The 11746-nt window shown below is 36.6% G+C and overlaps 1 pseudogene; it reads right to left on the minus strand.

The window, feature by feature from the left end:
• Positions 1–1938: 1938 nt before the first annotated feature.
• LOC103200047 lies at positions 1939–2532 on the minus strand (annotated as a pseudogene).
• Between the last annotated feature and the right edge of the window lie 9214 nt (positions 2533–11746).

The raw sequence follows: 11746 nt of genomic DNA on the forward strand, positions 1-11746 counted from the left end.
CTGCAACAATGGGCTTAAGTATAGCAAGGATTGTGAGAATGGTACACAACTGGGCAGTATTTTTTTCTGTTGTACATAGGGTCACTATGAGCTGGAGGTGACTCCACGGCACCTAACGACAAAAATGATACAAATTATTTACTTATTTATATTAGATTATTATTTGTTCCTTCTACTAGAATTAAGCTCCATGTGAGAAGGGAGTTCTCAGTTCTGTATTTTCAGTTCCTAGAACAGTGCCTGAATACAGTAGGAGCCAGAAATACACATGGTTTGAAAAATGAACAAATCAAAGTGAATGTCATTTTAAAGTGAAATTTTAAAAAATGAAACAATTCAAGAGAAAGAACTCCTGTCAGAAGTTAATTTGTGTTTCAAAGATCTGCAATCCGAAACCTGTATCAAAATGTGAGGGTAGTCAGTGTTTAAGAATAATATGTAAAACTTACCAGCATATTTACTAGAATATAAATAGCTGTAGTGGAAACCATAGGGATTAGAAGTGACTGTGAGATGTTGCAAAAAAAAGGCAAGGCGGCCACATCTTCTGACCTCCTCTAAAGGCACAAGAGGAAGACAGAATCACTATCAGTAGCCCAAGGCCCATTACTGTGAGGCCAGACATGCTGCCTTCTTCCAGCCCTTTCACCAACTGTTCTTCCTTAAGCACTCACCACCTCTCTCCTGGGTTTGATAATTCGCTGCAATGGCCACACGGAACTCACAGATTACGGGGTTTATTAGGGAAGCATGAGGCTACAATTCAAGTTCAGGAAAAACACTCAGTCTCTCTCCCAGCCCACCGTCTCTCAGCCAAGTCTCTCACAGTCTCTCCTCCAGCAGTGTGTGTCCCTCAGTGTCTTACTCAGCAATACATGTCTCTTGTGTCTCTTTCCCCCAGCAGCACGTGTCTCTCAGGAGTGCCTGTCTCTTTCAGCAGCACGTCTTCCTCAACCAGCAGTCAGAGAGAGAATTCTTCTGCCTCTAGGAGGCCTCCTTTTGAGCCTGGCAGAGTGGCCAAACTAGCCAATCATAGCATCAGAATTCTAAACACCCGAGAGAGATGGGAACCTCCCAGAAAATTGTTTGGCACCACTCCCAACAGAAATACCCCAGGTGGACAGCTTTAGCAATCAGGAGTTCCTCAGTTGCTCATGGCAAATTCCACCTCAGAGTTTACAAAGACTTATGGGTAGAAAAGTCATACTAAGTAATTTACTACACCGCAGATGTATTGTTACATAAATTAATAACAGTTGTTGAATGCATTTTTGTAAGACTCTATTATTATTATTGTTGTTGTTATATATTACCAAAGCTAGGTAAATCTAACTAAAAGCTAGTAGACAGAGTGAAAAGGAACTGATTGATTTAAAAAAAAACAAAACTCATCTCTTTTGTCAAGTTCCTTAGCCATTCCTGAGAAGAGCGACCCCCTAATTTTGTCTCCACCCTTTTTATGAATTATGACCAGTCTAAATCTTTGAAATCCCACTAGGGCAGAACTGTGAACTAGAAGAAAGTGTTGAGGCCATTATTCTAGGCTAGGCTGAGTATGGGCATCTTCAGAAGCTAGAAGAATGAGCAGCACAGACAAAACAAGGTTGTTTGTGATATTTCATTCTTTCCAGTTAGAAGAGTTAAAACAAACAAAGAGAATTTCCTGGTCCTCAGATCTGAAGAATGCAGTGCAGTCTATGTGGACTGGCACAGATGCGGCCTGACTAAATCCTGAGGAGGTCCTAATGCCTAGAAATGCAGAAGCTCCTACAATTTTGCTACTGTGACACATGTGTGATTAAATGAAGTATTGTACACTCTGAGTTTCTTTTTCTTTCTTTCTCTTTTTGTTGTTGGTGCTGACAGGAAGTTCAATTTACTGGAAGGCACAGGTCAAGAGGGGCAGTCCAACCAAGGTTCTCATTAATGCAGGGCCCACTACTTGTCCATGGGGCCATAATTAGGGATATATTTGACTCCTTAACCATCTGGGATGAGTACTTCTCAGCCACCATGGCTTCACACTCATCAGCATTAAACTTGGCAAAGCCCCACTTCTTGGATGTGTGGATCTTCTGGCACCAGGGAACTTGAAGCAAGTCCTGAGCAGGGCCTCAATAACATGCTCCTTGTTTTAAAGCTTGGTGCAGATAGACACGATGACTTGGCCAATGTGGACCCTGGCCACTGTACCCTGGGGTTTTCCAAAGGCTCAAGCACAAGACAACACCTTGTTGACACAGATGACACAGAAGGGATGGAGCTGCACTTGGATGTGAAAGCCATCTTTGCTGCAACTTTTCACCACATGCTTGTTGGCACAAATATGAGCAGCCTCCAGGGATTCTGAGGAGAGCTGCTCATATTAATCAGACACCATGCAGCCACAAAGTGGGAACTCATCCACTTTTGCCTCCTTCTGACCCAGGTCAAAGATGTGGATCTTGGCATCAGGGATACCTCGGCAAAAGTGGGCTTTGGGTAGGGCTTGTTATTACAATACCAGTAACATCTGGTGGGACAGCAGCCCATGGCAACACCAGGATCTTTGCAGCACACCAAAGGAAAAGAACTCTGAGTTTCTTGAGGTCTGTGTCATATACATCTTTGTATCACAAGCAGACAGCAACTAGCACAGTGTGTACATTAATATGCAATATACATTGTTGCATAAATGACTTAATGAATAACAAGAAAACAATTCAGGTACCAGCAGAGGAGATTACGTGGATGTTTGTTGGTATCAAGGTGGGGAACATATGTTTCCTGTGAGAAATAATAAAGGTAGGCCTCATCCTCACATGGGTTCAGAGTCTGAATTCATACTACATTTGTGGTCCAGAAACTACCAAATTCTGAAGTTAACACAACATTCTGACCCCTTGGACACCTGTAAAAATATAGAACAACTCTAGAAAGGTAATATAATAACATGATGTTTATGATTCACAAATAATGACCCAAATAAGATAAGCTCACTATCCACAATTACAAAATATATGAGGAAACTATTCAGAAAGAGTAAGAAGCCAGAGATAAAAGAAAACAAGAAGAGAAAATTAGTGAGCAGGAAGAAGGATTCTAACAAAATAGGCAGAATCCAGCAGACATAAAGAGAGGAAAGAGGTAAGACACTGGGTGAATAAAACTAGAAGATCCAACATTAACTAGCTAATAGTTGCAGATGGAGGATTTCTTATATGGGAGCTTGATGGCACTGAAAATTAGTGAGGAAAGAATGGACTATCCCCTAAGAAGTGTTGGAACATTAGCTGTCTATGTGGAAAAAGATAAAATTAGTCCCTTTCTCACAGCATGTGGAAGAATTTCAGGTACATTAAAGACCTAAATGTGAAAACTGGAATAACACAGCATTTAAGAGATTATCTTTGTGACATTTCAAAACTTAAAACTGGAATTTTTATTAGAATCTCATTAAGTTTATACATTGATTTCAGTAAAATGAATATTGTTATAACATAAAATCATCCTGTCCACAAGCAAGAAAGATATTACCATTCATTGTGATTATTTTTTATCCCTATTCTTAGAGTTTTAAAGTTTTCTCCACAGAGATTCTATGTATTCTTGGTTAAAGATCCTTTATAATTTTGTTGTTTTTAAACGATTCTATCTTCATTAGATTTTATCAAGAAACAGCACTGTTTTTCCCAGTTATCTTGTATATGCAACTTTGCTAAACTCTCTAAATGATTCTAACAGTTTGTTAATGGGGTGATTACTTTTTAAAGATTATTTAGATCATCTTGTCTCCAAAAAAAAAATATTGGTTATTTTTCTTTTCCTGTCTAGTCCTTGCAGCTCTTATTTCTTTCCTCTTTTATTTCTGGCCTGTGGTGAACAATAATTGGGCATCCTTTTCTTATTCCTAGAATCAAAGAAAATGCATCGTAACTTTCTCCAGTAAGCAGGTGGCTCTCTTTTCTGCAAGATTTTGGCACATAACTTCTGCCAGTTTGAGGAATTTCCCTTCCATTCCTAATTTGATAAGATTTTTTAAGTATTTAACAAAAAGGTGTGGTACATTGTCTGATGCTTTTTGCATCAATGGAGATAATTATGTGATTTATTTTTCCTTTTGACCTATTAATGTGCTGAATAAACTGACAGATTTCCTAATGTTAAAATACGACTGTATTCCTAGGATAATGTACCTCATCAGTATATATAATTTTTAATATTTTTTCAGACTCTTTTAGCTAATATTTTATTTAAGGTTCTCATATCCACAGTCATAATTAAAATAGGTCGATAATTATTTTTCCCAGTATTTCTTATGTGGTTTAAAAAATCAAAGCTCACTAGTCACATAAAATGAACTAACCACATTTAACTTTTTAAAAAATTTTGTGGACAGCTTGTAGAAAATAAGAACTAACTGTTTCTTAAAGGATTTGTAGGTCTGAACAGTAAAGCTGTTTGGACCTGGGGGATTTTGGAGAAGAGATATTTGGCTACCATGTTAGTTTCTTTAATGTTTATTGATCTGTTCAAATTTTCTATTTCTTATTGTGCCAGTTTTAGGTTTAATACTTCTGTGCATGCAAAGATATATCTCTTATTATTCTTTCAAACAACAAGTTTCCATAATATTTTCCATCTTATAACTTGGTCTCTAGTTGACTGATTACTGTAATTATTTCTTTCCTTCTTCTCTTTGGTTGTGTTGCTCTTTTTCCAACTTCTTGAGTTGAATACTTAGCTCACTGGCTTTGAAACTCTTTTTTTTTTTTTTTTTTTTTAATTTTTATTGTGATTTGGGTGAAAGTTTACAGGGCAAATTCATTTTCCATTCAGCAGTTCATTCATATTTTGTCTCATGAATTGACTGCAATTTCCCACATTGTGACTCTCTTCCCACTTCCTCCCTATAGTTACCTCTCCCTGTGTCCTTCCCTCCCATGTACTACTCCCGCCCCCCAAGCAGTCTCCCTGTGCATACACGGCCCTTCTATTCTCTCATGACTGATCTCTCCAAGGAGTGTATCTACCTGATGTAAATGATCAGCCCATATGCCAGTCTTTTATTTGGCTGGAAGCCACAGGAGTGAGTTCAGTTCCAGACCTGAAGGGCAGCTAGTGTTTTGAAACTCTTCTGTTTCTTGATAAATATACATAAAGTTATACATTTCCCTCACATCACTAATTTAGCTGGCTCCTACAAATTTTTATTTATATCTGGTTATTTCTAATAATTATTATCTAATGTTATTTATATCTGATTATTTCTTTATTTCCTTTTATCCTTGACTTCATTTTATCCTAGGGATTATTTAGTAATATAGTATTTAATATCAAAATACTCCAAAGTTTCTAGCTATACTTTTGATAATAAAGTCTAAGTTTATTCCATTATATCCAGAAAATGCAGCCTATAGGATACTCTGAAATTACTGAAGCTTCCTTGTGACCTGATTGAGAATATTTTTTAACATGTTATAGAGAAAGAATGAGTGTTCTTTGTTTGGGATAGAGTTTCTGAGTTTCAAAGAAAGTTATGTTAAAATCTCCAGGTTTTTAATTTAACCATGTATTCCTGAAGTTCTGTGATGAATTACTTGATATATTCTCAGGTTGCAAGGCTAAGTGCATAGGTGTTGGAATTCTAAGTGTTTGCAAGCTCCTGTTTGTTCTGCTTTTCTGTTACATTATTTTCCAGTATAAAATATATACTCTGTTATCCTTTATGATATTTTTCTTTTGACATCTATTTTGTCAGACATAAAGATTGCTATTCCAACTTTCTTTTGATTCACATTTGCATAATATAATTTTCTTTATCCTTTTAAGACTTTCTGCTTGTTTATGTCTTAAATGTGCCTTAGAGACCACAGAACAAATTTATTCTGATTGTCTGTATTTTAATTGACAAAATTTCTTCCTTTAGATTAAAATTACCACTATATTAGGAATTTTTTTCTATAATATAATACTTCTACACAATTGATTAAAGCCTTTCTCACACTTTTTATAATTATTTGCTTATATGTCTTCCTATCTCTATATAGATTATAAGTTTCTTGAGGACAGATATAAATTAGCACAATCTCTAAAACAGAATAGGTCATAAATACTTGTAGAATAAATGAACAAATGAATGAAATATCATTACAATGCTTAGAAATTGTCCTGTCACTAATAACATTAACTTGTTCCGATAAATTAAATTTCCAAAAACCAAACCCACAACAATTAAGTCAATTCTGACTCATAGGAACCCCCTGTGGGTTTCCGAGACAGTAAATCTTAATTAGATTGTCCCATCTCTCACCTAGCAAATTACTATTAAATGCTTACTATTTGCAAAGCAACATACTATTGTTGCATTGAACAAAAGTATTGTTGGAGCACAACATGCACTCTATATATCTGCAGTCCAGTATAAATTACATGTAATCTATGACAGATTATATATGAACAAACATATAAATATGTTGTTGTTGTTGTTGTTGTTATGTGCTGTCGAGTAGGCCCCGACTCATAGCGACCCCTCCTTGGGTTTCCAAGGTGGTATCACTACAGAAGTAGATTGCCCAATCTTCCTTCTGAGGAGCGGCTGGTGGGTTTGAACCACCAGCCTTCTGGTTAGCAGTCAAGTGCCTTAGGCACACAGAAAATAGTTATTTGCCAGGTAAAGTACAAGGCACACAAGACCTTTGGACAAGGCAATTGATGTCTCTGAGCCTCTACTTCCTTACTAGAAAATTATAAAAACATAAATTATATTTTCTATATCTGAGGAAATATTTTAAATTATAATTTATATTCATATACATATATGAATTTTCTTATACATTTGTTCAGTTATTTGCATATTTTTATTCCTGACCCTCTTTGAAGATGCCTATTTTTTATATATATGGGAGCTCTAGTGGTGTAGTGCCTAAGATATTTGGCTGCTAACAAAAGGCTGGTGGTTCAAACCCACCAGTCACTCTTTGGAAGGAAGACTGGGCAATCTACTTCTGTAGAGATACTGCCTCAGAAACCGAAGGAGGGGTCGTTGTGAGTCAAATCGACTCAACGTCAGTGAGTATTTTTGATATAAGAATAATTAGAATTGTCTCTTGTGTATTCGTATATTTTATTGTCAAAATTTTTGGTGTACACTGTTAGTGGGAATTTTTTCCTTCAAAAAGCATTTCAATCCTAGTAGTTTACATAAAAGATGACATGCCTTGGCAGATCTAAATTAAATTTAAGATAAATTTAATCTTAAACATAACAAACAAACCCATTGCCCTGAAGTCAATTCCAACTCATGGTAACACCATGTGTTAAAGAGTAGAACTACTCCATATGGTTTCCTTCACTGTGATCCTTACCAAAGCAGACTGCCAGATCTTTCTTCCGTGGTACCACTAGGTGAGTTTGAACCGCCAACCTTTAGGTTAATGTTGTTGTTGTTGTTTGCCGTCGAGTCGGCCCCGACTCATAGCGACCCCTCCTTGGGTTTCCGAGGCAGTATCACTACGGAAGTAGGATTGCCCAATAGTTGAGTGCAAACCATTTGTACCACATAGGGGCCTAAATTGACCTTGGAAGAGTGAATTTAGAGAATCACTGAAATGTTCCAGTCCCTTCTTGATCTTTTCTTTCAGGATACTTGAAATATGTTAGGATTCTTTAACTGCCCTATGTTTGAGTAATCAGTCCAAATCTTACACCATATGGAAACCATTCCTAAAAGTCAGCCTTGCCAAACTTATCTGTGGCAGCCTATGCTGTTGCTTTCTTTTTGTGCAACAGAATGACACGCTGGCAAGAAAAGCAGTGAGTCAGTTTCTTTAGTTATCTTTTAGCCTACACCCCAGCCAGATGAACTGTGCCTGGCCCCAGAAGGGGTGGGTCCAGGTACCAAGGACACTATGAAGATCAAATGTAGGGGCCAAGAAATCCAAGTCAAGATTGCCAGATTATCTAAGTCAAAATTGACCTCTAGTCGTTCCAGGAACATTTTCACTTTTGCACTGCTATCCCTTTGATTTACTTCTGGCATAAAAATTAAGTGCTTAAACATTGCTTTTCTCGAGAGTCCACAGTATAAACAGCCATATCTGTATCTGAGTTCCTTGTTCCCAAGAATCTTTGGCTTCTAAACACTTATCCTCAGAAATCTTCCAGCTCTGGCTGCTGACCTCAGAAGAAAGCTCATATGTCATTGTCAGCTGAAGATGGGAAAAGAGTACAGAAATCCATTCCAAAAAATACAGCACACGTTTCTGGGAAAAGGGAAAACTATATAAAACTTTCTTCTTTTTAGCTGTTCAGTAAGTGTTCAGTGAATATAAAAACTGGCATATATAGAAAGAAGCTTTTTTATGATTTAATTTTTTGTATATTAAAGATCATATACTCATATTATTTTTATTTTTCAAACTAAAATTGTGCTTTGTTTTAAGCTGTTTGATATAGATGAGAACCTTGTTGTGGTGAGCCAGAAAAAAAAAAAAAAAAAAGAACTGAAATGCTACTTAATTAATAAATATTAATTATTCACAGTAATGTAATAGAAAGATAATTATAAAATTAATTAATCTGTCCCTTTGGCTAGCTTTTATACGTTCTTGTTTTCTTTCCATCAAACTTCTTTTATACCCCAGTCTACAATGTTTGATGTTCTACATAAAATTAGCTTCTTTATACAACTGTATGTTGCAGGCAATGATCCACAGTAGTAGATCAATATGTGAAAACCTAGATTTAAAGAACATATGAGAGGAGAATTTACATTCCAAACATAATAAAGGAAGTTTTAAACTCATCTCTTGCTATTTATGTGGTTTCACTACAATTTTCCTTAAAAGAGAGACTACTCTTTTTCAAGTATTTAAGTTATAATTTAATTTTATAGCATTATTATCTGGAAACTTTTCAGGAATATTACGATTGCATAAAGAGAGTAAGTAGATAATTTAATAATTGGATGGCTACATAAGCCAAAGTTAGAAAAAATATGAATGAAATAGCCTTTTTCTCCTTTGAGTATTCTGTGTAATTATTTAATATTTTGAAATACAGCCATTTCCTACCTTTACAAGGAATTGAATTTATATTTCAATTAAAAGGGAGGGATACTCACTGCCATCGAGTCGGATCTGACTCATAGTGCTCCCTCCTTGGATTTCCGAGGTGGTATCGCTATGGAAGTAGATTGCCCAATCTTCCTTTTGAGGAGCGGCTGGTGGGTTTGAACCACCAGCCTTCTGGTTAGCAGTCAAATGCCTTAGGTACTACATCACCAGAGCTCCCGAAAGGGAAGGATAGTGACAGTACAGTAAAAGTTATAAGAATATAACTTATATTCTTATATTGTGTGGATTGTTAAAAGCAACTTCATTGAGCTTTTGCATTGTTCAAGCACTGCACTAAGTTTGTAAAACAGTTAATTTTGAGAAACTTAAATGAACTAAGGAAGGTGTAAAGTCCCAGGCCTAAGAAGATAAATAAAACATAATTCCTGACTTCCCTTGAGGAGTTTAAAATCTAGTGTAGAACACAGTCATGTAAACAGATTATGTCAATATTTTGTAACATAATGAGATAAGATCTATGAGATAGTACCATAGGGTTACTGTGAGAACATACTAGAGACATTTAGTATGAAATGAAAGATATTTAGTATAAAAATTCAGCAGTCTTTTTAGAGATGAAAGTTTTCTACATGATGGGTCAACAGTCTGTTGGGTAACGGTGTATGGGGTGAGGAGGAAAGGGGACGAGTGACATCTATGGCTGTGGAGAGAGGGTGTGGCGAGATCAAGAACAGAAATGTCTATATTCATAGAGGAAGAAAATATGTGTTAGATTAAAAAAATAAAATAGAGTGCTAAGAGAATTTTCAAAGGAAGGAAAAAAGAACACCCTTTTAGAAAGCTAAGTAAGATATGAAATAGGCAGTATTTGAGATAATCATTAAAAGATACCCAAGTTTGACATACACAGAGATGAGACTGGAAATTAGGCAAAAAAAAAAAGGAATGCAACAGAATGAACAAAGGTATAATGGCAAATTTAATGACATGTTGGGAACAAGATACTCAGTTTGCCTAGAATATTGGTTCCATGTAGGGAAATGGTGAAAGGAAAAATAGAAAAGACAGCTAAGAATAGATGGAAGGTAATTAACATTTAATAAGCACCTACTATGCCACAGGGGAGCTCTGGTAGCATAGTGGCTAAGGCACTTGACTGCTAACCAGAAGTCTGGAGGTTCAAACCCACCAGCCACTCCTCGGAAGGAAGATGGGGCAATCTACTTCCACAGTGATACTGCCTCGGAAATCCAAGGAGGGGTCGCTATGAGTTGGGTCTGACTTGACAGCACATAACAACAACAACATGCCACAGACGCTTGCTGGGTATTATACAAGAATTATCTCATTAAATTCTCACAATGATTTATGAAACAATTAGCATCACTCACATGCTATGATGAGGAAATGACTTATCCAGGGTCACAATGCTAGTCAGTAAAAAAAGTAATAATAATAGCTGCTTTCATGAAATATTTATTATTTGCCAGCTCTGGGCTAGCTAGGTAGGTACTTGACATGCATACCTCATTTAATTCTCCCTTCAACTTTATAAGCTCCTTGCCATTATCTTCCCATCTTTCAGATGAAGAAAATTGGGATTAGATAAATGGTAGAATTCATATTCAGTCCTGGTGACTCCAAAGCCTATGCTTTTTTCTACTATCTCATTATGTCACCAGAGAATTTTGAATGCTTGTAGGAGGAACATAGGCTTACTTCAGTCAGTAATGGGCAGTTGTTTGTTTTAGGAAGAATAAGATCTAGAGGCTAACCTCAAAGAACTCGCAGTCTGGTGGAAGAGCAAGAAAAACAAGAGTTCAAGTTAGACTCTCAGCCTTACTAACTTATACTAACATCCCAGCCCATATCCATTTCACCTGTCCTTCTATTGTTCTCTCAAAACAAAACCAAAGCAAAAATTAAGTCTTTTCCTCTTCAGTTTATCTTCCCCTCCTTTGGATCCAATTCTTTCTCCCATTCATTTCTCTCTTATCAAAAGACTGAGAAAGAGTGTCCATTATAAAATCCTTTTATTCCTTCAAAGAAGTAAAAGTCTCTTTCAAAATTCCTTAGTGACAGGAAATAAATAATGGAGCACTATATGAAAGACGGGAGCTCTGGTAGCGTAGTGCCTAAAAGCACTTGATTGCTAACCAGAAGTCTAGCGGTTCAAACCCACCAGCCACTCCTCTGAAGGAAGGTTGGGCAATCTACTTCCATAGTGATACTTCCTCAGAAACCCAAGGAGGGGTCACTATGAGTTGGGTCTGACTCGATGGCACATAACAATAAAAACAACATATGAAAGACAGGAAACACAGAGAATGATAAATTGGAAGAATCAGAGTCAGGGGCGAGGCCACCAAGATTCAAACAAGCACTGCTTGTAGGACAGCTTAAATAAACACCAGCAGACAGGGCTGAGCTAAATTTCTGCACGTCAGCCCAACCCACATTTCCCTGTATTTTTTCTATCACAATTCTATCATGGAGAAATTAGATATGTAAAGAATCTCTTATGGCACAGCCTGTTCACATTTTAGTTTGCACGCATGTTTCACACTGTACTCCCCCTGCTATTCTCCTGGAAAATTTTTCTTTATGTCCTAAGTAAAACTTCTTTGCTAAATTCCATACTATTTCCCAGAGTTTACAATGCTTGTATGATGAAAACAAAGGATAGGAAT

Source organism: Orycteropus afer, unplaced genomic scaffold, assembly GCF_000298275.1.
Source record: "Orycteropus afer afer isolate SDZICR_OR568_19922 unplaced genomic scaffold, OryAfe1.0 scaffold00126, whole genome shotgun sequence".
Taxonomy (NCBI): domain Eukaryota; kingdom Metazoa; phylum Chordata; class Mammalia; order Tubulidentata; family Orycteropodidae; genus Orycteropus; species Orycteropus afer.